The sequence below is a fragment of the Vidua chalybeata genome, chromosome 4, assembly GCF_026979565.1.
Source record: "Vidua chalybeata isolate OUT-0048 chromosome 4, bVidCha1 merged haplotype, whole genome shotgun sequence".
Taxonomy (NCBI): Eukaryota; Metazoa; Chordata; class Aves; order Passeriformes; family Viduidae; genus Vidua; species Vidua chalybeata.
The window spans coordinates 53,860,517-53,888,376 of record NC_071533.1 but is presented as its reverse complement, the minus strand read 5'-3'; the positions used below and the strand labels follow the sequence as shown (position 1 = coordinate 53,888,376).

The following is a 27,860-nucleotide window of genomic DNA, read 5'->3' as shown; positions in this document are numbered from 1 at the left end:
TGCACTTCGGCTATGCTGTAGCTGAAATGGAGGTTGAAAATAGGGCCTGTTGGCAGGTTTTAGATAACTTTCAATTACAGACTTAGGAGTGCCCCCGTAAAGTGGTGTGAGTGTGTATGTATATGTCAAATCCAGGCATTTTTATGTAACTAAATAAGAAAACTATGTGGGGGGTACTGGATATAGCTAGAGAGAATGGCAGAAGCATCAGTGTATGCTTTTATCTGTTTGGAAAGGAGTGAGTGTGGCAGCATGCCAACTCCAAGACCCCAGGACACCGCAGCCCTGCCTATTCTTGGATGGTGACTACTGCTGAATTGTATACACTAGCTGCCAGGATCGTTCTAGCTCAACCCACAGACTGTGTTTTCTTGGAAATGTCATACAGGGCTAGTATGTTAGCAAGTCATGTCTTTAATTCTTCTGGAAAGCTCATATTCTGCTGTTGAAGAAGAGAAAATGGAAGAAAATAATATTTTTTCCTGACACTAAACAAGATCCTAAATTAGGGTTGATTTGCCTTTTACATCTTCCTTAATTGTCTGGAAGGCTTGAGGAAGCTGTGAATCAAAGTGCTGGTGAGCTGGACACAGGTGTACTGCCTAACAGCAATTCTACTTTGTTAAAAGAATCCTACTGGCTAATCTCAATACTCCATTGCAATACTGGGTCTGGTATTTGGGAAAGGTTTTATTAAAAAAATAATCCAATTCCCTGTGGCATTGGTAACATCTGGGAGTAAACTGTTTGTAAACGCCCCCAAAACCACTGTAACTGTGTGACAAGGAGAATCATATAAGTGAACACATAAGAACACATTCTTTTTTGTACTCCTTCCTCAAAAATTGCCTATAACACTTATCCTAGATTTCAGTAAAAGTAGGACTAGTAAAAAACTAGGCATGACTATGTTTAAAGGAACCATAATACTAAAATAAATGTTTAGAAAATAACCCAGCAACAAAATATAACATTGGATATAATTTAGTTCAAGACTGGCAGGTGTACAAATCCGTTGTTTACAGCAGAACTGGCTTGTATCACATAAGCCCAGTATCTAAAAGCTGAGAATTTTTAAATTTCTCCTCATGGTCTGGGAAGCTCCAATTATCTGACTCCTTTGCTTTGGTCTTTATAGTGTCAGAAAATGTGGTTTTGTTTTCACTGGTGTCACTGACACCCTGACAAGTCTGGAGCCACATGGCAGAAATGGCAACACAGTCCCTGATGCACCACTCAGGAGATATATTCTGAGCTGGCCTGGACAGGCACTTAGCATGCATTCACCTGATGCACCAGGTAGCCCTGGGTGTTTCTCCTGAGGCTGGCAGCCCAAAGGTGAGTTCAGCCTACAGTCAGTGAAAGACAGCCACCCAAGGGTAAGAGAGATGCTCCAGCTTATACCTGGATCTTGGTCAAATGGTCAGTTAGTCACTTTGGTGGTTTAAAATCTGCCCAGTGCATTGAGTCTCTCTAGATTACAGGGAAAAAAAAAAGAAAAGAAAAAGTCAGCAGTGGGATTTTCAAAATAACTTATGCCTGGTCTAGTATTACTCTGATATGTATAGTTTGATCTTGCCCTCGACCCAATGTCTTTCTTGTACTCTGTCATTCCCTTCCTCAGTCATCTCCATAGGCTCTTTCCTCACATGTATATGTACAGGACTTTTTTTTCTGATTTTCTCCCATGTTTTACCTCATAAAAGTTAAATCCTTTTGATCCATATTATTACAATACTCTGCAAAAGAAATAACAATACACTACTTCGAAGCTGCCCACTTTGAACATAGAAAACTAAATGCCTCAGTTTGATAGAGAAGAGAAAAAAAGTTCTACAGAAATGAAATGAAAAACTTTTCTTAACTACCCACACAATGGCTTACTCAAGCCAGTGATATCAAGTTTCTTTCTTTCATCATGTCTAAATGCCTGCACAAAGGAGAAAAAAGGAAAATAAAAAATATATTACATGCTCTTTGTCTTGATCCAAAGCCTGGAAAGACTGTTAAGGAATCTTTTTTTGTTTAAGACACTCATACATCATGCAACATATCACCTTATTCTTCAGCAGCCGCTTTCCCCACTCAAAGCTAGTATTTTGACTATGAAAAATGTGTGTTTTTATTCTTCTTGGATTCTTACTTTCAAATGGTGCAGGATAAAGACTGGCGAATAGTCTTTTACCATTTGTAAATACACCAAATCAAAGTATATTGTGCTTGTCCTTGAGAAGTCAATACATATAACTGGGTTCTCTATAGTAGTAATGACCTACCCCAACGTTCAGTGTTCTTCTTACTCTTCTGTGACGGAGTGGCTGCAACAGTCAACAAGGGAAGACAAATTGATGTCATTCACCTAGACCTCAGTAAGGCCTTTGGCATGGTTCCATGTGACATTCTTATTTCCAGATTGAAGATGCATGGATTTGAAAGGTGGACTATTCAGTGGATGAGGAATTGGCTGTGTGGACACTCTCAGAGTTGCAGTCAATGGTTTGATGTCCAAGTGGAGACACGTGACTAGTAGTGTCCCTCAGGGCTCTGTCTTGGAACTGGTGCTCTTCAATCTCTTTTTCAATTACATAAACAGTGAGATCTAGTGCACTCCCAGCAGGTTTGCAGGTGATGTGAAACTGAGTGCTGCAGTTGACACAAGAGGACAAGTTGCCATCTAGAGAAACCTGGACAAGCTTAAGAAATGGGCCAATGAGAACGTCATGAATTTCAACAAATCCAAGGGCAAGGTGCTGTATCTGGGTCGTGGTGATCCTAGATATGAGCATAGATGGAGAGAAGAACTAATTGAGAGCAGCCCTGCTAATAAGGACTTGGGGGTGCTGGTGGGTGAGAGACTGGACATGAGCCCACAATTGCAGTGCAGAAAGGCAACTGCAGCCTGGGCTGCACCCAAAGCAGTGTGGCCAGCAGGTCGAGGGAGATGATTGTCCCTGTCTCTCTGTTCTCATAAGAACCCACCTGGAATATTGCATTCATCTCTGGGGTGCCCAACACAAGAAAGATGTGGACCTGTTGGACTGAGTCCAGAGAAGTGCCATGAAGATGATCAGAGGGCTGGAGCACCTCTTCTGTGAAGACAACGAAAAAGTTGAATTTGTTCAGCCCAGAGAAGAAAAGGCTCTGAGGAGACTTTGGAGCAGCTTTCCAGTACCAAAAGAGGGCTTCAAGAAAGCTGGAGAGGACTTTTTGCAAGGGCATCACAGGACAAGTGATAATGGCTTTAAACAACAAGAGAGAAAATTTAGAGTGGATATGGGGGAAAATTCCTTACTGTTAGGGTAGTGAGGCCCTGAACAGGTTTTCAAGAGAAGTTGCAGATGCCCCATCCATGAAGTTCAAGGGAAGGATGGATGGCATCCTGAGAAATCTGGTCTACTGCCATGTCTACTACCCTGCCATGGCCTTTTAGTTCCCTCACAACCCAAACCATTCTATGGTTCTTTAATTCTGTGATTCATTATATAAACCTTAGCATTGATTTTCCATGGCAAGGTTTAAGGAGCAGGGTGGCTACAGATGTGGCTGCTGTGAGAAGACACCAAAAGCTTCCCCCATGTCTGAGAGAGCCAGCGCCAACTGGCTCCAAGATAGACCTACCGCTGGCCAAGGTCGAACCATCAGAGACATTTGTACCATCTCTGGGATAAGATGACCAGGAAGGAAATGAAGTTATGTCAGAGAAGAATATAGCAGCCAGAGAAGAGAGGAGTGAAAATATATGAGAGATACAGCTCTGCATGCACTAAGGTCAGTGAAGAAGTGGGGGAGAAGAAGTTTCAGGCATCACAGAGTGTCCCCTTCAGCCTGTGCTGAAGATCACGGTGAGACAGGCTGTCCCTCTGCAGCCCAAGGTGGTCCACTATGGAGCAGAGATCTGCCTGCAACTACATGCTTGAGTAGGTGGATGCCCAAAGGAGGCTGGGACTGCCAGGGAAACCCATGCTGGAGCAGGTTCCTGGTAGGAGCTGTAGACCCATGCAGAGTGAAGCCCACACTCAAGCAGATTTGCTGGCAGGACTTGTGACCCATGGAAGACCACACCAGAACAGCTGGTTCCTGAAGAACTGCACCCTGAGGAAAGTTGCAGCATTTTGTGAAGGACTGTAGCCTGTAGGAAGGACTCACATTGGAATGGTGTGGAGTTGGGTTTTTAGGTTCCACTGTATGTATGTTCAAAATGGTTTATCCTTCTGTACCCCCCTTGTGCCTTTTTGGTTCATCCCGAGTTTTCCCATCAACACCTGTGTGTCCATCAATCCCAAAAACCCTGACTCAGACCCCTGACCCTTCCCAGGTGACTTGTCCATCCTTCCCCTATGTCTGGAAGCTTCTGCCAGGGTGACTGGAAAATGGCCTGGGGTCCCTCCCCTCCTCCCTCCTAAGTGGATAGCCCGGGTGTCCTTCCCTCGGAGGGCCACTCCCATGTCTTCTCCCATTGACTGATCAGATTTCCCACCCACCCTATATCAGGGCCTGCTCGAGGCCCAGAGCTCACTCTCTTCTGGGACCTCTTTGAGTGCTGTTGGGCTCTGGAGCTCTCCTCGGAGTCACAATAAATCTTGGACCTATCCCCAGAAGAGTGTTGCCTCCTTCCTTGCCGGTGGGATCAGCGGTGTCCTCAGACCCATGAAGGCACTCTCTAAAGCCCAGCTGGGTTCAGCAGGGAGTGCCTCTCGCTGCCCTATTGCCCCGAAAAGAGCTAGCCGGGGCTAGCAAGGGATCTGCTCTTGAGAAGTTGGGATGAGACGCGGCAGAATGGACCCCATGCTGGAGCAGTGGAAGACTATGAGGAGTCCTGCTTCTGAGGAGAAAGTAGCAGCATAGACAGTGCCATGAACTATGGTAACCCCCATTTCCCACCCACCTGCATCATTGCAGGGAGGAGGTGGAATTCAGGAATAAATTTAACCCTGAGAAGGAGGGATGGGTGAGAGAAAGGTATTTTTAAGATTTGGTTTTACTTCTCATTACTCTGCTCTGATGTGTTTGATAATAAAATCAATTAATTTCCTCAAGCAAAGTCTGTTTTGCCTGTGGCGAGTGATCTCTCTTTATCCTTATCTTGACCCAAAAGCCTTTTGTTGTATTTTCTCTCCACTCTACATCTGAGGAGGGCAGTGACAGAGTGGTTCTGGTGGGCACCTGACATCAGTCAATGTCAACCCACTGCAAGCTTACAGTGAATTACTTTGACTTTCAGTGCTGTGGAGACAGAAAGTGTGTCAGGAACACATAGTGAAACAACTTGCCTCAAATCAGAACTAATCCTTAATATGAAATCAAGCATTTTTTTTTCTTCTAAGGAGGAGATACTTTGAAAAGTATGTTATGTATTTTTTTTTCCAGAATCTCTTTTCTGATTGTATCTTAGTCCATCAGGAGAGAAATTAAGAACTTATTCACAAAGAAGAATATTTGACTAGGCAGTCCTGGAATTCAGGGAGCTAATCCAGTTTACACCAGCTATGTCTTCATCCTGTATATATGAGGATATAAATGCAAAATCCTTTAAGTGATGTAGGATTTTGGCACATATTTTTTCTGAAAGAAACCTGCTATGCTGCTAAGTGAAATATTTTTCATCATTCCTTCTATTGATGTTGATCCAGTTCTGGGCATTTAAGATGTTTGGTCTGAGCACTTCAATTCCAGCTTTGCAAAAAGGACCTTTCCAGATAGATAAGAAAATCAGGACTTTTTTTCCTGTGTTAACAATTTAAAGTTTTTTTTTTTTTCATACTAGTTCCAATTAAGATTTTTTTCTTCTGATCAGTAGTTCTATTTATCAAGAAATGTTCTATTTAAAAGGTGGAGAATCTAATAAGCAATAATCATGAAAATATACCCAAAGGAAAATAAAACATATGCTGTTTTCAGGGAAAACAGATATTTTCATTTCTCTAAATACTGTGTTACTAACAAATATCTTTAGTATTGTAGACAAGGGTCAGTCATGTTTTATATCCCTTTGCAATCAAAGGAGATTGGAACTACAGCAATTGACTGTATATTTTGCCTAAAAATAATATCAATAGTTATGATCTAATTTAAACAACCTCTACTGACTGAACTGCCATCAGCAGATATACATACTCGTGTGTGTTGTAAGGATTATAAGTAGTTTATATTTGGTTGAATCATAGCTAGGTGCTTGCTGGATTAGTTAATTTATTTATTCAATGACTTGACAAATAATAGTTGAGTTTGATGTAAGCTTTCTGTTTCAAATCTGTAACCACTTTACAAAGTATGAGTATTTTCTGACAGTACTTTCCATGAACCACTGTGAATCACTGAAAGTTGTCTGACTCTGACTGACAAGATAGTGACTTGCCTAGACATTTATTACAACTTTAGAGACAACTGCTCATACACTACACTTTTGGGGAGAGAAATTCTCAGTACAAAAGTAAATACATGTAACGACTTTGAAAATCTATCTGGAGTAACAACAATAATAAAAATATTCCTTATTTCTCTAACTGGAAAATAGACAGCAAAAATCAGAAAAATCTAGCCAGGTAGAGAAATCTGAAGCATTTTTTTGTCTCCTCCTACTTGATACTAAAAGGAATTCCCTAATTATCACTGGTTATGTTGAAAATATTTATCTATCTTCTAATTATCTGAGTCTCTAGGCAGTATGTATATGCAAAATTTCTTTCTGCAAGTGCTATTAACAACCAATACTAATTTCTTGAAGGAATGATGTTAGTGAAGAAAAAGAGATGAGACAGGCAGAATAGAAAGGCCAAAGGAAAAAAGACAATAATAAAAAATACCCCAACAAAACAACACCCAAAATTATTAACAGTCAGCCCCTCCCCACCCCACCCAATGTGAAAAAGAGAGCAAAAAGAAACAACAAAACCAAACATAGCAAAATAAGAAAAAAACAAGATAAACACACAAAGACTGAAAGTGTTTCCAGTGCTGAAAGAATCCCGTGAAGAACTGTAAATGACAAGGAAATGTGGTGTCTTTTACAGTTTTCCTGGACAGGATTGTACAAGAGGAAAATCCATTTTTAGTAAAGTTTTTACCTGAAATCAGACTTCTGGCAGCACATGCAGAATCTGAACTATATAACTGGGTCTTTACCAGAGATCTCCTGTGTTCTTCTGGAGCCCCTTGATTTCACACACAGCTTCCCTATTCCTGATAGGAAGAGAGCCTCTCTGCTTACTGGGTACAATATGAAAGCTGTTTTCCCTCCTCTGATGGTCTTTCTAGAATTGTTGAAGGAAGTATTAGTATTTTAAACATCTCTTTTCATTTATATTTTCTTATTTTAGTGCTGCTTAAACATTCAGTACAAGTCTTTTTCTGCTTCCTTGGAGGCTAACTTTCATGCAGACTGATAAACCACAGTATACAAAACCATAAATTTCATAGCTTACTCAATTTCCAGCATCCAAAATCCACATGTAGATAAGTGTGTGACAGTTGACGACAAGTAATAGCCCTATGGTGTAGTGAAAATCACCAGAGCAGATGAGTTCCATATACTTAACCAAAGATGAATGTAGGGTATTTTCTCATTTTTTTGAGTAATAGGAACTGAGCTTGCAATTCATAGCAAGTTAATTTTTGTATACAGGGACTGTGAGGCTAGACCGAGAAAACTGGCAAAATGGATCTGAGTCTTTCTAATAAAAAATGGCTTAAGGTTATTATTATCTCTCAGAAAAACATGTAAGAAGGCAAAACAGCAGTATTCTCTGGCATTCAGCTCATGGTTTTGATTTAGAGCCTTTGTTCATGTTGTGTGCAAATCCACTATCAGAAATATGCTCTCTCACTGCTTGAAGCACTGAAGATATCCATCTTGATTTCAGTTTTATAAGGCCTAAAATCTTGATGGCAAGCACATAACCCTGTGTGGGAGAGAATTATGTAAAAGTATAGTCCCTTCTTGTAAGTTCTGAAGGTTTTGGCCGATTTCAACTAAATTTGTTGAAGAGTGGTTTCAATAACATCATACTTTATTAGGCACTTGAGAATCCTAAAACATAACATCTGCACAAAGACAGCAACTAGGCAGTGGGAATGGGTATGCCAGTACCCTATTTATATTTTCTTGTGCAGAGGAACAAAGGATATAAGTCTTTCTTGTACATGGTAGATCAGGTAATTCACAAATGAACTCAGAAAAAGCATTATCCCTAATGCTCCAGTGAATAAGCCAACTAGTCATTGCCACAGGTTAGGAATAAACTTCTGTTTTATTCTGTTGCTATGGCAAGTCCTCTGAGATGCTCAAGGCAACTTATTCCTTAGAGCTGAAACTCACAAAGGTTAATATCAATATGATTTAGGCATCCAAATGGCTTTGGCAATGTGGACATAAATATGAGTTGCTTATTTTTGTCATCTGTTGGAATATCTGACGAAGTCCACTGTTAGAAACATGATACTGAATTAAATGGGCCAGTGGTCTTGGATACAAGGTTATTTCCTTTGTGCCTTTCTTTCTGACATTTTAGCATGTCTGAAAATCTGACAAGATTACCAGTGGGAAGAAATTAAATAACAGAATGCCAGGAACTTTTAAACCCATCTTTTTCTGCTGTAAAACTATTAATAGCAGAGAGGACCTTTAATTCCAAGCATTTACAACACTGGGAAATATTATTTTAAAGTAATGAACTGCTTGAAATTAGTTACCCTATGAACAAATTTAAAACTTTTTGAGTACATGGATAAGCATTCTTGCCCCTTGAATTGCACTTTTATCTCACATTACTCTTCTTAGTTATCTTTTGTTTCATTTATTCAAATGTTCTACAGAAGAAAGATGATTGTATCACTGTCTTACTAAATACTAACAATAAATACTAACACACCTATCATTCTCTTTATGTCCAAAGTGGTGTTTATGCCTCATATATTTGGTCCCACACCCATTACATGACCAAAAGGACTGAGTAGCTTTACTGTCTTTCCCCAGTCATGGCATTTCATCTTTTTACACTGGAGCTGTTTATTTTTTCAAGCTCTTCTGTATATATGGATCCAGATAGGAAAGAAAACCTAGTGTGTGCAACATAAGTGGCTGGTTTCAAACTTGAATAAGGATCCCCAAAATCTGAAACTAGAAAAATTTCAGAGGCTTTCAAGGCACTAAAAATTTGCATGCAATACTGTCACACCAGTTGAATGACAAACATGCTCACAAAATTGTGGTTTCTTCACAAATAATCTGTGAATCCAAAACAGCCAGTATAATTAAAAATCTTAAAATTTACACAGAATTATTCCACTACACTCATAAACTTTATCTGTAGCTCCTATCTATTTTGCAAATTGTGTTTGAAAAGATTAAATAAATACCTATGATTCAACTGTTAGCTAAACTGTCTAATACTTTGTGAAAACAAATCCCAACTTAGAGTTTTTCACATTCAGAGCACATATTTGGTTTGGACAGCCTTTTAGCTTCTGAAATCTTCTGTATGGGTCTTGTACACAGGGACTCTGTCATTGCACTTTGCTTTGTTCTTTTTAAGCCTCAGGTAAAACACATTTGTAATCAAAAGTGGCAGGAAATTAATAAAGAGAGGAAGGCATTTTGTAAACAATTTCTTTTCTCTCCTCATATTGCACTCAAGAAAGGGAATGATGTTTGGAATACAGATATAAATACTTGGATTAAGTCCTAGAAGCAGAAACCAAAAATACTATTACACCAAAAAATGGGGGCCCTTTAATCTAACTACTTCCCATTGATGACATAAATTGGAGGGCCAGATGGAAAGTAGGGAAAAGGGTGTTACTGTGAAGCAATCACCAGTTTTGAGAGGGTTTTTTTTTGTTTTTTTTTTATCCCAAGAAAATGGCTAGAAATCTGCAAAGATTTTATGTAGTGTTTGGTCTTTAGTATAAATGTTTTTAATTGTATAAGATTTTATGTTCATAAGGAGAAAAATAAGCATAGCTGCTCCTCTTTTTCTGAATTATCAGTGTTCATCCATTAATTCATTCTTGCATATCCTTCAAGATCCTGCTTTGAGGAGTAAATTTAGGGGAATGCAGGATGGATTTACCATCAATAAAAAAAGGTAGAAGGTCTAACTGGCAACCACCGCATCAGAGGAATATATGATCAAGAAAATTTCCTTATGGCTTGATACATGGACTTCAGATTCAAAATACAATGGGCAATCAAAATGAGCCCAGTTGGTTCTTTACTCTTACCTGAGCCAGACACAAACATCCAGTGGTAGCAAAGACCAACTACACAATGCCCCAGAACCATCAGAAGTGTTGTGAAGACCAGTGTATTATAGCTCAGAGAAGAGAGCAGAACAGGAATAACAGCTCAGAAATGGAGTAGTCCCTGTGGGAAGACCTGGAGGACTTCAGCAGCATCAGGATTTTATTCTGTCTAAAGAAAAATCTGTCCATAGAAAATTTATGTGGGTAGTCATTGGATAGCTTCAAATAATAGAGCAGTGTGTGCAACACAAATTCTTTGTGATGCTTGTTAGAACAAATCTTTCTCATACAGTTGTAATTTATCTGTGCTGCTTACCACCCACTCCCTAATCCCACCCAGATTTATAGGTGACTAATGGGCTATTTGTCTCACCATAGGAAATAGGTACAGTCTGGTGTACAGAAAAAATAAACAAAAAATTCTTCATGTGGGAATATCAGCATGGAATTGTTATGAACTAAATAGTAGTGGGAAAAGCCACAATATAGAGAAATTGGCAGATTCTGGAATTTTAAGCAATAATAGTAAATATATACCTCATAATCACTGCATGTAAATGTGAAATGCATCCAAAGATTTGTCTCACATGCTGCTTTTTGTGTGCGACTGCACAGCATAGCTGTTAGTCACCTCTGTTTGCATTCAGAGGATTGTAATTTTTACTGTGTGGCATGTTTATGCTGAAGAGAGTAAACAGTGGGAAAAATACACTGATGAAGAGAATTAAGAAATCGGAGATAAATTTTATCATATTGTGACTTTTGATGTTTCACTTTTCAGATTCATGATGGGAATTCCTAATTCTAACAGGACTGCTTAGTATTCAATTACTTAATATGAAAATCCCAATAAATATCTTCTGTTGAGATTAACAGCCTTATTTCCATCATGGGCGAATTTTAGCTGAAAGTAATTGTCACTTGTACAGGTTTGCATACCAGTTCCCCATCTTCAGGTTCTGAGAAGGGGAATAGTATCTTGAAGAACAGGAACGTATATGCTGCTTCTGTGTCCTTACCAGCTCACCCAAACATCTCTCCTAACACAAAATACATTGATTTCTTTCTAGAGAACTAAAGAAAAATTTTAATATGGCCTTTTTACCCTAAGACTCAATAGAGATGCTTTGGATCCACAATTTTCCCATAGTTCTGCCTCCAAAAGTTATTTAAATTCAATCAACCCTCATGGTTTACCACAATGTAATAAAGTTACTGCTACATACTACTCAGACATCAGTAACAGATCTGTGCATGCTCTGTCAAGCCATTGCAATCAGGGGTTAAAATGAACTGACTTAAACTTTTTCATTAACTGTTTATGATGTAGAACAGCTAAGGAACAGTAACTCATTAAACCACATTAATTCAGTGATGTCTGAGTCCTGGGGAAAAAATCCATTTGAATTTCTGTAGTTCACTATGTAATAAATTTGAAGAAGTCCTCAGATGATTTTGAGGAGTAGCTGAAATGAGATGCAGTTGTCACTTTAATGTTTCTTGGCGATAAAATCACATCAAAACACTATGTGATTCTATTTCTGTTTGTAAGAAGTCAAAACACTTGTAGAATAGCAAAAAAATGCTGAGTCAGGGCTACAGTGGAAAATCACTGCTTTCTCATGCTTAAGCATGAGTGTAATTTTGGTAGGTTTGGAAGCAAAATCAGTGTGATTAAATGGAAAATGTTGAAATCAAAAGTATTGTGAAAGATTGGTTAATTATCTAATCCAGAATTCTGATGTACCTGAAGAGAAAAATTTCTCATCTGACTTCAGGCTCTGTTAGTAGGAAACTTTGAGCCCATTTAGTTACTTTGGTTTCCAGATTTTAATGTGACCTGTTTGTAACCAAAATGTAGAACAGAGAAAAAAATGACAACTTGGTGCAGAGCAGAGTCAAATGAATTTCAAATATTTACTGCTTGCAAACAAAACATTAATGCAAATTAAATCAAGTCATTCCTAGGATAAAGACAAATTAAAAAAAAGTTCTAATTGTTCAATTAAATTAAATGCTATTATAAAAAGTCATAATAAACATAAGGCATTTCCAATCAGAAGCAGCTAAATTTAAGCCCTGCTTTATTCTGTTCAAATTACTGTTTGCACAGGCATATGGCACATCTGTGTTCCATTATCTTTATTTACCAGGAATAGTAAATATTGCTTCTTTTTCCTTCCCCTTCTTTTCTATTTGGAGGTCACCTTTCCCAAAGATGCTGGATGGCAAAGGGCAGTGAAGACTGCTCAGTGCCTTGGCAGTACATTCACCTCCTATACTATTTGTTTTCTAGCTATCACTGCATTTGGCTAGGAGCCAATTTAGCTAGGAAAGCCAGTGCTCATGCCAGGGCTGATCTGTCAAAACAGGCATGTAAGTGAGCTGACTGCACAGGCCTTGTGCCAGCTTTGCTCCTGAAGCCAGTTCTTCACTGTCTCCTTTGCAGTGTTGAGCAAAACACTGTCTGCATGAGTATGAATTCATTTAGGAAGACCTCATATGCCGTGCACAAATCTGACATGTGGGCCTGGGGGTCAGAGGACATGTTACAAGGATTTCTGCAAGGTGTGCAACTTGTCGTATGAAATAAAACTTCTTGTTTGCTAATGTCTAGCAATGTACTCCCAGTAAACACAGGTGAAATAGCTTGGCCAGTATGAAAACTGTCTCTGCTATTAACTTCTTGTTCCTTGTATTTCAATATCTGTTATTGAGAAAATAGAATTGTATCTGTTTGATAAAATAAAGTATTCAGCTTTCTTGAGATTCTTTTGCCAACTTGTTGGACTCCATAAAGTCTCAATTGTTTTGGGGGGATTTGTTTCACATCTTAAATAGTCTTACTGGACTAATACTCGAAAGATTTTGGAAAGATGGGAGGAATATAACCTTTTTTTAAAAAAGAAACCTAACACTTATTTTATTCATATATTCTGATTCCAGAGTAGAAAAGTATCTCAATTTTAATTGGTGATGGGGGAGAATGATGCATGAACACTTTGAAAAATTGGATTTTCAACCATTAGGTAAAACTCTTTCTACCTATCATGCCTCAGTGTTTCCCCACATAATCTAGTCTTTCCCTCTTGGCTGTAAGTTGTAAGTTGATGACCAAATAACATTAGATGCCTTCTTACACGTAGTTGTCAGGTTGTGCTAAAATTTTAGCACTCTGTCTCTCGTTAGCAAAAGAGAGTAGGATCTCTGGACTATTGCATGTAAAGGGTTGTTTCTTTAGAGCTGCCTTAAATTAAGCTCTCTCCAGACACCCCCAGCTAGGCTGCTTGCAGAGGTAGCCTAGCAAAACCTCAGGGCTTATTGCCTGCCCCAGAGTGAATGGCATATAGGTATTCTATCAGGAACCCAGCCCAGGCTCCTAAAAGGCACAGAAACTGCTTCTCAGTCATTTTTCTGCCATGGCTGAGCCTATTTTGCCTCTGACAGAATGCAATCCTATTTTGGCTGTGGAATAGGTGTATCTTAAAATTCAGTACTGACTAAAGGTATTGTGTCTAATCCTCTGAAATGGAAGATTTAGCCCTGTTTTTTTGGGTTTTTTTTTTTTTTTGTTATTTTTTTGTTTTGTTTTGTTTTGTTTTTTTTTTTTTTTTTGTTGTTTTTTTTTTTTGTTTGTTTGTTTGTTTGTTTTTCAGAACACTCTGACCATCTTGTAAGTAAAATTCAGCTAAAATCTGGATAACATGTATTTAGCCTTTCAGTGTAATTATTACAAATCAAGTGATTGTGGTGTTTATTTCAAAGAGAAATTGGAGTATTCACAAGTGAAGATGAGAGCCAAGGGTGACTGCAAGGCTGGGGGACAGTCCCAACCACGAAGAGCAGAGTAGGTCTGGTGGCTGTAGTCTGTGGCAGCCAAAGGTCCACTGATTCCCAAATGGGTCAGTAGTGCTTAGTCAGAGTCAAACCAAGACAAGTTTGCACACAGCAGACTTACAGTGCAGTTAAACGAGGGCCATGGAGCAGAATCTGAGCTCAAATGCAACTATGGGCCCAAAGGGAAGAGGGTGTGTGGCTGGGAGCCAGAAATGAGGCTGAGGAGGATGATACTGGTGCAGTCAGGGGCCTAATCTTCCCCTCCTGTAGAGCTCTATAGTTCTTGCATCAGGGTGTCTTATCCCTGTTCAATAGGTAGAGTCAATAGTAAGCTTTGTCCTCTCAAATCTAGTCTGTTTTAAGCAAATCTCATTCACAAAGAAATCTGTGGGGACATTCTAGTTCTTCACAGTATCTGTTGTAATATCTAAGCAGACCTGATCTCATTTTTTGGATTTAGTTTTCGACAGTTCATTGCAGAGGAGTTTAAAACAAATCGATCTTTTAGTTTTAGTATTTCAATTACCTAAATGCAGTGTCTGGAAAGCTGGTAAGAACATATATAGATCAATTTGAGTTCCTGCCAATTCATGTATGCAATTTTGGCATTTTGCAATGGATTCTGCTGAGCACTTTAACTTGCCTACACAATTTGAGAACTGTTTTAGAGCAGCATATTAAATGAGGCATGTGAAATATACTACGTGGGTAATCAATGGGACTGAATCTTCATTTTGCAAACTTGTATTCTGCAGAATTGTTCATCTTTCAGATGAAGGTCTAGATGACTACGTGTAAATCAGATTTTAAGGGAATAAAACCAAAACTTAAAATTTTCCCCTTTTTTCTTGCACTGTTTATTTAATTCCATATTCTCAGTCTATTTTGCTATCACTGCATATTGTCTGTCTTAATCTCACTTAACAGTGTGATCATGATTGTTTCCTTCAAAGCCCATCATATTGTCACCAGCATATAAGTGGAACTTTTTTTTCCCAGTGCCTGTTTCTTTGTACTTTTCCATCCTTAATGGCAAGATTGTCATGTCATTTCCTTTCAATACTAAGAAAGGTTTATTATATATATCAGTACCTGTGAGATTGACAACACTTCTATGAAAATACCTATGCATATTTTCAGTCAAGTGGTTGTTGACTCCTGGTACACTGTTATGATAATGGCACCAGTAAAAAAGGAAAAAGGTTCAGTACATACAGAGGTTACCTTGCTTTAAAAACAAATAAGCAACACTGTTGCTCAAGTACCAAAGAAGCAAATACCAAACTGTTTTTGAAATTCTGTTCGTCTTTGCATTTGTTGATATGAAAACATAATTTTGAGCTATCTGTCCATAAGGGTCAGAAAGAAATTTGAATCAAATTTCAAACTAAAGGATAAGTGTCTCTGTTATGACCTGTTACTTGCATCAGTGGCAATGGAAAAGAAAGGAAGTAGCAAAAAGTCGGGCTACGTTGTCTGCCTTACATTGGCTCAGATTAACAGAATTGGCATAAACTGAAAATGGTCCATAAGGGTGGAATTCTTACATCTAGTGCAATTTTCTGCATCTGAGTTAGCAACCACACTGTCAAGTGCATGTTTAGGCAAAAGGATGCCATCCCATATCCTGTAAGTAGCTTAATGTAGTTAGACTGTACACATAGAAAGTAAGGGAAAATTAATCCTACTGAAAAGATTATTATGCCCATCTGGATGTGATCAGAGAGCAGGCCAAACTACACAGCTTTTCCTTCCTCTTTACTAATGGTAAATGCCTTGTCTGGGGTTTACTGGCATTACTTGTTCCAAGAAACTGAAGGCTTTAAACTGGAACAGCTCACTGACAGTTCACTGAAGTGAACTGAAATTCCTGTTTTAAGGTAAACTTAGTTTATTTTGCAGGAACTACTCAAAGTTCCTGCACAGGTACAAGAATTTTTTTTTTTTTTATTTCAGAAGGAATTTCACCTGAATACATGGTGGTGACAGGTGTTGACTAGAAAATTATATATTTAAAGAAACAGAAAAAAAGTTTAGTTACAAGTGTAATATTTATATAACCAATAAAAAAAAATCACAAGAAACAAGTTAATTTCAAAATTGATAGAATGACTGGTATCTTAATCCTCCTCTGCTATACTGATGTACATAATAAAGTTTCATAGTGTTTACTCAGGACTTAAAACTATGAATCTATCTGATTTATCAAATTTATGTACATATGCAATAGTTAAAATGTATCTAAGGGTTAAATTTGGCTTTTTTATTGTATATCAAAAGTTCTTTGCTAAAAATAAGAGAGTACGTAGTTTGAAAACTCTTATACCTAAGCTTTGGAAGAAAAGATGATCTGCCTTTCATCCAGCCTTCACAAGCATGTTTCTCATAGTTATTATTGTCAAGATTATAAATGCAATTCTTGATTTCAAACCAATTTGCCAGCAGGAAGTCTCCTCAGGAACAACATGTGGCAACACCTGCTGGGCCAATCGGCCCAGTAAGGTAATAAGCCAGTCAAAAACTAAAATAAAAAAGAAATCAACTACAACTATTCACTATTTTATTCACCTCTCACTTTGAGGATCTCTAATAATGACTTTTCAAGTAGAAGGGGTGCACTATGCTGAAAATTTTGAAACTATTTGAAGTAAGTGTTGCCTAGTTGGGTTATATATTGAAATTGCCTAATATATTTGTCCCTACCTTTGCCCTGTGACTACAAAACATAAAGAGAAAAGAATCTCTATTTTCCTGGTTTTATGTATAATATATCTATTCCAAAACAAGACAGGGTGGCACATGAAGAAGTGAGTAACCCAGTGTACACACCCCTGGGAGTGTGTAAACTCTAGGGAAGACCAGCATATACTGGTGACATTGTATAGCTGCCCTCAATATGAGAGCTTGTGTGGGAGGGAGGGGTGATGTAGACCTTATTTACCTTTTAAAGAAGTGGGTTACTTTGGGCGAACCCTTTTCTTTCCAGATAATTTGCTTAATTAGAGCAGATTTTCATGATATTCCAGCATAGATGGAAGGTCTGACATCTTCATAAGAGGTTTGACATCATCCTGCTTGAGGCAGGAGAAAGGGGAAATGGTTTCCTTGAGGGTGTCCGCTCAGTGTTTTGCAAGCTTTTTTATTTATCTTGGGAGAAATTCTCTAACTTGTTTGTCTCAGACTCCCAGAACAAGATGCAGTGTAGTTAGTGCTGTCCTCAGCCTAACCAAGTCTGCCTCAAATATTCGTTTTGACCATGTCAAGAAACTGTTAACTCCTTAGAGACTGAGCTTATATGTGAGAAAACTAATTTTCTCAAAAATCAGTTCATCTCTTTGATTGAAAATCATTCCTCTTGCAACATAAAAAAGAAGAAAGACAAAAGTGTTACTTTTACCACTGTAAAATGAAAAGACATTTTAATTTAGTAATTTAGTTGGCTTGCATTACTCTTTCTTTTCCTATAGAGTAATTTGATGGAGAAATAAAATGAAATTAAATCTGAAATTGTATTAAGATCCTCCCCTTGTAATATAAATGTACATAAAGTTTGAATATCTAAATAGGATTGTAGCAGCCATGTCTTTTATGAGCACAACAGCAAACTATACCCTGCTTTGTAAGCTCAGATAATGTTGGAAGAGGAAACAGAAAATAGTTGGTAAAAAAAAAAAAAATTAAATCCCTGAGTATCTAAACCCTGCATCACTTGCACTGTTTACACATTAGCGCAAAATTGTTTGTCATTTTTTTGAGTTCAAAGTTATGCTTCTGACATTTAACTACGTGTTACAAATCTATAAACCAATACCCTCATTCTAACTATTTGAGAAAGGTTTCAGAGCTAATTGAAGTGTCTCTGTCATTTCTCTGTGTGTTTTTCAGTATCAAGGGCTATAACATGTCAAAGGAAACGCTTTTGTTGAACAGAGCAATTTTTTAAAGTGCTTTTAATTAACGCTCATTTCCAGGTTGAGTTTGAGTGCTTAAAGACACTTTTGTTAAGCATTTCTGAGTATTCTTCAGTAACAGTCAAGTGAGAAGTGACTCTTAGTAAATGTAAAAGGAGCTTTGTGAAGGCAAGCAGAAATATGTTTTCATTGCTTATAGAATTCCTTGTTTTGTCTGATATTTGACATATGTATCCTTTTCTTCTTCCTCATGGTTGTCATAGAGAGCAGTTCTGTGGTTTGCATAAGCACAAAATATACCCTGGGACTTGGAAACCTGCCTGATGTGGAGACTGATTGGTATTAATTGTTGAGAAAAAAACAAGCAAACAAGCACATATAGGTGCTGCCAGATGCATTACTACTTATGCATTTGTGTTGTGCATTTTATAATTTAGGATTAAAATTGTGTGAAGAGCTCTAAAAACGCATAATACCATCTTGCCCTGTGAACACAGTGTTTGTAAATCAGCTAAACCTAGTGGCAGAGTCTCTAATGCTGCTAGTCTTTGGGTATATACATGCCTTTACACAAAATCATTTCCTCTTCTTCCCTGCTCTTCAAAGCTACCCACTGCAGAGTTTTAGTATGACTACAATCAAGATTTCAAACATGCTCCTGCATAAACAGAGGCCTAGAAGGGGGTATATAGAGCCTTCACAAGCAACACTTGAGATAGTCATAGTGTGAAATTGCACAGCTTTGCATTAAGAAAATTCAACCTAGGGCTAATTGGTTTGAATCCCTCTTTATCCACAATACATTACACAGGAAAGCTCAATATTTAGCATGGTTTAGTTTTCCAAGATCAAATTTATAAGAGCCCACTGCATCAGCAATGGAAACAATTCCACCCACCTGAGGATCACTCTTGAAACTGGAGAGCAGCCAACCATCACAAAGTTTCTCAGTTGCTTCCTTCCTCTTAAGATCTTGTACAGCTGCTTTTGAATTTAAACCATTCTTTTCTGCTATTTTCTGTTTTATTGAATTTCACCCAAGAGAGAAGTGATTCACAGAAGTTATCCTGAGTGTGGCTTTAGGCACGTCTGTAATGTACAATGAAAGGAGAACAATACACAACAGAAAGAGAAATCCTGTTATGGATGAAATTGCTTTTTCCAGGTCATATTGAACACATCCTTATAAGGAAAACAGCTAAAAACCAATAGAACAACTCCCATGAAGAGCTGTTACCTTGTGAGAGAAAGGACACTATAGTTCAACTACTAGATTTATTAAGCATTGTCTTGTAGTTGGAGGTGGGGGGGGTCCTTTTTTTCTTTGTTTGTTTGTTTTCCTTCTTTTTTTTCTTACCAAACCAAGATTTTCTGTCTAGTGCTCATCTCACCATTCTAGACATCAATAGCACATCTTATCTACATCCTAAACTGCTTTCTAAAGTACTTCTGGTCAGCTCAGAAAACTTTAGTTTCTGGAACACTATGATTCCTGCTTTCTGAACTTCACATATCATTTGTCACTCGGATAATCTTCATCTAATTTGTTTTCACTTTGTTTTCTCTCACTGAGAAGAGCACACAATGACCTTGTAGAGGTCTTATACAAATTCATGTGTTATTTAACTCCAATTTCTGAAAACATTTTTGTTGAGGTCGTATGAAGAGTATAACTCAGCCAATCCTGCAATTAATCTATTGAAAAATGTATTGAATACCTAAACTTAGCAACAGAAACACAAAACTGAATGCTAATTCTTATGTAACAGCCATGCAATACCATATATTACAGTGCTGTCTGACAAAATGCTATGGATATACATATCCTTGTGCAGTATTTGAAAGACCACTAATAGTGACAGAGAAAGGTATAACTGAGGATGCCTGTGTTTGAACACAGGTATCTGCTAGCCACAGATTTTGACTGGAATTTTAAAACTTTAAATTTGTGTCCTTTGATTCTTGAAATGATGGAAAAAAACATCCTGCTTATTTGTTATTTGATTTCTTGCAGGTAATGAGAATAAAGAAAAACAACTGTTTGCTCACACAAAAGCATCAAGAAGTCTGTGTTTGCCTTTGTGCACTGCAGTTTTCTCCTTTCTTTTTCCTGGGGGTGACTCCTATATTACTCAGAAGGGGAAGACTGGAGTGACCTTACTTCCTTTCATCCACATTAGTTTCAATTCTCCAATTCCATTCCCAATTATTCTCCTGCTACATAAACGATGCATCACCGCTGATAACATAAACAGAATCTCCTCTTGAAAAAAATTGGTGAAACCTGCATCTCCTCCTGTAGGTCTTCTCTTTTCTCTTACTACATACACTGTGGAAAACATCATTCTATTTGAAAACTTAACATTGCATCAAAACCTTAAACTACTGTGCACCATCTACAGATAGACCCTTTGAAATTGTGGGATTCAGATGTAACTGAAACTGTAAGATGAAACTGTAAACAATATGAGAAATATTTTCCAAAGCAGAGAAATCCTAATATTAAATTTAGAGCTAATCAAATATCATATGTCTGTATGAAATACTAAATCAAGAGAGCACCTGACAGACGTCTGCCAGTTTAATTTAAATATCTAATCATAGCAAGGGTCAACACAATTGATGGGATAATTGTCTGCTGCTGAACTTCAGTGCACAGAAAAAATAAATTCATTTTCATCCAACAGTCATCAGCTACTTTGCTCTGCTTTAGCCTCTCATAGCATGTGATAGTTCAGTTTCCAGGAAGCTGTATCCAAACCTTTTACAAAACTATGCAATTCCACAAGGGACTGAAGTGTCACTTTCACAGATTTCATTTATTCCTTAGGGTGACACAAGAGGAATCATCTAGTTATGTCTTTTATATAAGAAACTTTTGCAAAAGCCTTCTGTTTCACAGCTGACTTAACAGTGGGGATTTAGTGTAACCATTCCCCTTTATCAGAGGCAAGCAACCCTGATCCCCCTGGATGTAAGCACTACTTTAAACTTAGTGAAAGGAGGACACATAGTTACACATTCCCTACAGCTGCTTCCAGGACCACTCAGAAACCATCTCAAATATTTCAAGATCTAAATCCAATTGGTGAAGATCACTTGGCAACATATGAAGTGTGCTGGCACTGCTTGAGTGCAGAAACTTGTCTGTAACAGTACAAATGTGCAGTTTCAGTGTTATCTATACATGCTATTTTTGTTCTCTGCCAAAACAATCATTCTGATCAAAGACTGCTAGTCCTGTAAATTTATGACATCCAGTGTCGCTATTTTCACATTTAATAAATGCCACTGTCAAATCACTATCTGAAAGACTATCATGGTAGATCAGGTAAAACCAGCAAATCACATTTTGGAATCATTCCAGCTAAACATACAAAACTAAGAGTGTGGTTGTTACTCATGTTTTCATGTATGTATCTTCCTTAACATCTTTACTGCAGGCTGCTAGTTATCATCATGCTGTCGAGGCAGAAGGAAGGAGTAATTATTACAACAGCAGCTTGCAGGGAAGCAGGGCTATTTCCTACACATGCCTAGTATCACACCCTGATATTTTCCAAATTCAGATTCTTTGTTCTAAGAAGACACACTGGGACAGCTTTCTGAGAGAGTATTTGGCAACTTTGCACTGGAAGCCATAATTCTTCCCTACCTTCTACACCACAAACCCCTTGTTTGAAGCTGACAACCAAAACTTCCACCCATCTTGCCACCAAGATTTAAAAAAAAACACTTGACACTGCATCTCTCAACTGGGTGTCCAACTTGAAATACATATGTAACATGCCTAGTGTGTACAGACAAATAATCTACAGAAAGATATATTTCTCAGTAGAACAAACCCTTTAACATCATACTTTGTATTGCTTTCTAAAGTCTTCAGTCTGGAGAAAATTGTTAACACAATGTTATGTCCAACAAATTGAATATCTTTGCTGGTGCCTATGATTTCAGACAATGCAGGCTTCTAAGATAACAAATATATCTGTTTAGCTAAAAATAAACAATTACCTGTCCATTCACATGCATTGCAGTGAAGCCTCCTCTTAAAGCAAGTTCAGGCCCCTCTTTAAGCAAACCACATTATCAGAGGGAATAAAAATGTTTCCTTTAATGGCTTTACTGTGAAACCATCAAATAGACAAGAAACCAGTCCAAGACTGGCCTGTAGGTCCTGCACATAGCTTGCACAACTGCTTATCTGGAGACCATCAATTCCCTTGATGCCACACCTTTCTTTTGTACTGCAGGCATCTTGTACACTTGAAGAAGTATAATTTCTTGACAGTCCTAAATATATCACACAAGATTCTAATTTAGTCCACAACAGGACAACTGAAAACAACAAAAATTATCTATCTGGGGTCATTATTGATTAAAGGAGAAAAGAGAGAGAAAAAGAGGAGAAATTTTAGTAACACCTGTGACATACTAACTTCAGTCAGATAGAATCCCAAAACTGTCCTAAAACCTAAGACAGAGAGCAATTGCTGCAAAACTACTATTCTATTTCATAACTAGAAGTTCAGCCAACCATTAACATTTTAGCTACTGAAAACATCTCATCCCTTTCCCTTGGTGAACCAGCATTACTAATCCAGTTTCTCCTCCCAGGAGGAGAGGACAGTTACAAATTTGCTCAGTTACAAATCCCTTCAGACCTGGAAGGCTTGTACATGGGTGTACTACAGTGAACTGGCCCCAGGAATATGATATTGGGCTAAATATTTCAGAGACTTTCTAGCTTTTTTCCTTCAACCTGACACATGACTAAGCTTTGACACTTCAGCTCTGTTTCTTCTGCCTTCACTCTCTCCCTGTGTCTCTCTCCCATCCACCACATCACCCTCAACAAGCATCCTGTCCAGATTTAAAAGCTGTTACAAAATAGAGGTTAGAAAATCAGAAACAATCATAAATTTTATATGTTAGAAATCGCTACCTCTATTTTATGACAGTTAGAAGATTAGACAGTTAGAAACATATGAGTTGAGAAAGAAAGGTCTCCTTTAGAAAATTCCTCAGCAAAAGCACAACAAGATATTTATTTTCCCATCTTTGGCTTATGAGTTTACTACATTTGATGTAGCAATTATAGTTTTGAGGTAAAGAATATAAATCTCAATATTCTTCTATTCAGTCATGAAAGCAAAGACCTTACATTTGCAAAGACACATTAAGGCTTCAGATACAGCATCAAAACTCAAATTTCCCCTTGTCTTTCTGTTTTCTGCAAATTTTGGAAAACATCCTTTACCTCAGGTTTAAAAGAGTGACAAACAAGTACAAGGTAAACATTATGGCTTTTTTTTTTGCTGTATTATTCACAGCATTTTGCTGAAGTAGAAATACTTGTGATTCCTTTCAAAGTTTCTTGGCAGAAATGTAGATAGAGCAACATGCCTATGTTTGATTTTCCACTTTTGGCCCATTGAAAAAAATATAGGAAGAAAAATTAAAACCTAGAGTTTTCTTCATCTCTCACAGTTGATGGAATAATTCAAGCTTGAAATTCAAGTTTTGAACCCAAACCCTCACATCTGTATTTATGTTATTGTGCTAATAAAGCAAAATGTATGTTATTTAGAGGCATTGCTTTTGTTGTGGGGGGGAATCCTTTAAAGCACTTAGCACTGCAATATATGAACTGTCAGTCTTCTGTTTTCCTTGCTATATTCATCTGGTCAATCTTTTTTGCCAATTAGCTCAGGACTGCAGACAGGCCATGCTGGACGGATGCTGTTCAATTCCTCTGGGTTATTGCATATGGAGGAAGCTCTCAGTTCCCACTCACTCTTTTGTCCCTAAGATATTAGTAGAGTTCTTCTTTTCAGGTAACAGCTTATTATTTCTGAATGTTAGCTGGAGAACATAGGTAGAAAGAGGGCCAAGAACTTCCCCAAATCACAGAAGAAATGCACAGAGGAGCAGACACTAAGGCCAGATCTGTGAAGTTCAGCATTAATGGATGGTATATCCTTCCTCAAAGTGTGCATGCAGGCATTCTGGTTTAAAGAGTGACTCATTCCTCTCCCTCTTTCTCTACTGCCAGAAACATCCAGTAAAAAGAACAATCAATGATAAAACAGGACTCAAAATCTCAAGCAAGTATCAGATGGATGACAGTCTTCTATGCCTGGCAACCATTGAAAAAGTTTCATGACAGTAGCATATCACTAGCTGAAGGTGGTGCTCCTGGCCACATTGTAGTAAGGAACTGCCTGCCTCAAGCTGGGGGATTGGACAGAATTGAGACACCAGCCTGCTCAGACTGCCACACCTACTGCAGTAATATCATTACTAGAGACAAATCATAAAGCCTCAGAGCAAAACATTAGAGTGAGCTTCAAGACACGATTTCAAGCAAGTCCAAACGTTTTAATCTCTTTATATTGGAGATACCTAGAAATGTTGTTTTAGAAATAAATGCAAACCAACAAAATTTTAAATGTGACAAACAGTGTGTTCTTGGGATCTTACTGTTTGTCTGCTTTTTGACTTTTCCATGTTGAGTTTACAACCACTTTTTCTTGAATGACTTCTAAGAGCAACGAAGAGCACACAGATGTGGAAAAAATAAAAAAGGTGTCATTGTTTCATTACATAAATAATTCTGTCTTGTCAAAGGATCAACATATTTTACTAAATATATACACATGCGTGTATGAATACATCATCAAATGAGTTAGCCTGATTGTTGAATGGAAGAGAAAAAATTTCACAATAATTTTTCTGACCTTGGAACATTTTAAAAGCACATCCATCCCCAAAGTACTGAACACAAACCTTTAAAACTCCCTTTCTATTCTAACAGAAAAAAAAAAAACAAAACCAAAAAACTTTGAAACAAAATCCAATATAAATCTGAAGAGCTGGACCAAAGAACACAGCATAACATACTGTATGCTTGTAATATCCAAGATAAAGATGATTAAATTAGTTCTCCTTTATTCACATATAGCATGTCCTACTAGTAATTCACATGATGCTTTGACTAGAGTTATAACTCCTGTTATATGAAACATGGGTTGTCCATTCAGGACTTCATTATTTAGGCAAAATTAAACTCCTCATTAAAACCGTGCGAAAAGAAAAAGAACTTAAATACTCCTATGAAGTGTATAAAAAGCTGGATTATCATTATCTAGGAAGTTGCCTAGTTTTACAGAAGCTTATATCCATGATATACTGCAATGAGCTTGCTGCTTTTCCTCTGAAAGGACAAGATCAGGCAATAACCAAGCAGACATGACCCTTTTGAAGCAATAAACTGATCTCCTCAAGACTGATTACTTAAATCACACTAAACATTCTGTGTATTATTATGAAGTGCTGAGTTTTATGTAAATTTAAAATCCACCTCTCAGGGTCCTTCTAAGGCAGGTAAGTAAACACATTTATTGAAAATATAATATGCTAGACATTCAAGATCTCCTGTATTTGTTCTCTGAAGAAGCAGAGGAATAAATTTCTGGTGAATTTTTTCACAGGTCTTTTCAGAATCCTGTAAATTAATTTCAAAACTCTTCCCTCATTTTAATGATGTTTCAGCATCTCCAAGCAATTAAACTCTTCATAGTGCAAAGACAGCTCAAGTTTCACTGGCATTTTAATCCATCTCAAGTTCCTGCTAATCTCATGAAGCCCTGTGAGACAAGACAAAGATCTCCCAACACACTTCTCCCTTTTATCCAAGGCTGGTAGTTAGACATGCAAACAGATATTGGAGCTGAAACTATCTATATTGCCTCTAGATATAGATAATCAGAAGTAATATATCTTCCACATCCATTTGATCAAGGGAAACACCAACCACCCAAGTGTTCAGCCTAAGTGCTGCCAATATTCCTACAGAAGATCTTACACACAGTCCCAACATATTGACAAAGTGGTAGAAACATTGAATACAAATTTCCTGACACTTAGAATCTAGGCATGGAAACAGCCTCTGGTGATTACTGATAGAGGACCCCTGAGTGTTAGCTTACAAAAAGCCACAACACTATTGAGCCACAAAGATTTTCATCATTCCGACACTAACATCAAAACTAGGGGCAGTCTCAACCCAATTTATTGAGCATATCTTTGTTAAAGAGGAGAGAGAAAGAGAGAGAGGAGGAGAAAGTCCAATGCTGTAATACCCCACAAGACAAACTAGCAAAGTACAACAGATTAGATCACCTCAAATGCATGTCTGCACATCCATCACACTGTTGTACCCAGGAATACTCTGGAATGCTTCAAAATTAGTCCTAACATGAAGCACTGTTGATTGTCTGCTGTGTGCTATGCTTTTTGACAGATCTACCTGTAAGAAAGAAAATTACGCAAAGAATATTATGAAGCACTTAATACAGCCTAAATACTGTCTATCTGAACACCTTGTTTAACTTTTATTACTTACTAAGAAGAAATTAATAATGATTTTCTAAGGAAATGTAGAATATGTATCGATGCAATCTTTCAGAACAAGTTAGACAAACTTGTCCCAGAAAAGACTTAGTGACAGGAGACTAACTAAAATTTGTCATTCTGGCTTTCTAGTCCTATGTTTTTATTATTCTATGTATCAACAATCCTCTGAACTCTACCACAAGCACTGGGACAAATACATGAGACTGTGTGTGCTCTTTTGGGATGTATCAAGTAGCCTCGTAGAATCATTAAGTTGGAAGAGACCTTCAAGATCACCCAGTCCAACTGCCCACCCAGCACTACCACTGTAAACACTAAATCAAATCACCCAGCACCAGATCCAGATGCCTCTTGAACACCTTCAGGGATGGTGACTCCACCACCTCACTGGGCAACTGATTCCAGTGCCTGAGCACCCTAACTCTGAAAAATGTTTTTATATGTAATCTGAATTTCTCGTCTCAACTCCATTTTTTCTCTCACTGCAGGCATGGCAGAAGAGAATGCCCTCACCTCATTACAATTTTTTCAATAGAGAGTGATGAGGTCCACCCTGAGCCTCCTCTTCAGAGTAAACAAACCCAGCTCCGTCAGCCACTCCTTCTAAGACACATTTTCTAGACCTTTCATGAGGGCCCTTCTCTGGACAAATGTTTTATCTTGTTTCTATGAGTATTTACTTCCATATTTGATTCTACTCCTCCTAGGCAAAATCTAGCATGCAAGAGAGAGGAAAAGAGTAGGAAAAGAGAATATTGTGTAGATCCTGCCCTCAAATAACACAAAATCACACATTATAATAAACTATCTAAATTATATTGCTATAGCCACTCTGTCAGGAAAAAAAATTATAGTAGAGTATTTTAGGTACAATTTTCTGGACCACTGCTGAAAAACCACTGAATTCCAGGCCAAGATCCCTTTCAGTTCTGGGATAATTCTGTGATCTGGTTTCTGGGGTATCTCTTACTTGGGATGATTTCATACGAGTCATTTACTGTAAAATGCTCTTCATTGTAAAAAAAAAGTTTAATATGACACTTTAGCATGAAGTGTTCCACTTCTAGTAACAACATAAGAAATATCTTGCCAAGCAAAGGTATTAGTAATTTCAGCACAGTTTTCTGTCACCAAGAGAGCAATAGAAGATGCTGCCCACAGATTTCACTTCCCTTGCATTCTCTTAGTGTTTATGGGGAATGCTGCAGCACACACACAAAACTAATAGCTATTTATTTGTCTTATTCACCAGTTTTTGTAATCCCTTTCTGAATCTGCAGGTTCTATTTTCCAAATTTTCTGTGAATGAAATTTCAAGAAAGAAATGAGTAGTTACATCTCTTTTAAATCTACTTCCTTCTTGTTTCATTAAGCATTCTCTTGTTTTTTCATTATTGGATTTGTAATTCAGGTTATTTTTTGCCTTTTCAATTTTGCAAACTTTGAAACCTTGAG

General features: G+C 37.7%; 1 long non-coding RNA gene across 1 annotated transcript; it reads right to left on the bottom strand.

Moving 5' to 3' along the window:
- Positions 1 to 7,070: 7,070 nt before the first annotated feature.
- On the bottom strand, positions 7,071 to 26,262 carry LOC128787458 (uncharacterized). Its single transcript, XR_008430722.1, has 3 exons — positions 26,172 to 26,262; positions 18,886 to 19,076; positions 7,071 to 7,250 (listed from the first exon to the last, which is right to left on the bottom strand). It is a non-coding gene; the product is annotated as an uncharacterized LOC128787458 (long non-coding RNA).
- Between the last annotated feature and the right edge of the window lie 1,598 nt (positions 26,263 to 27,860).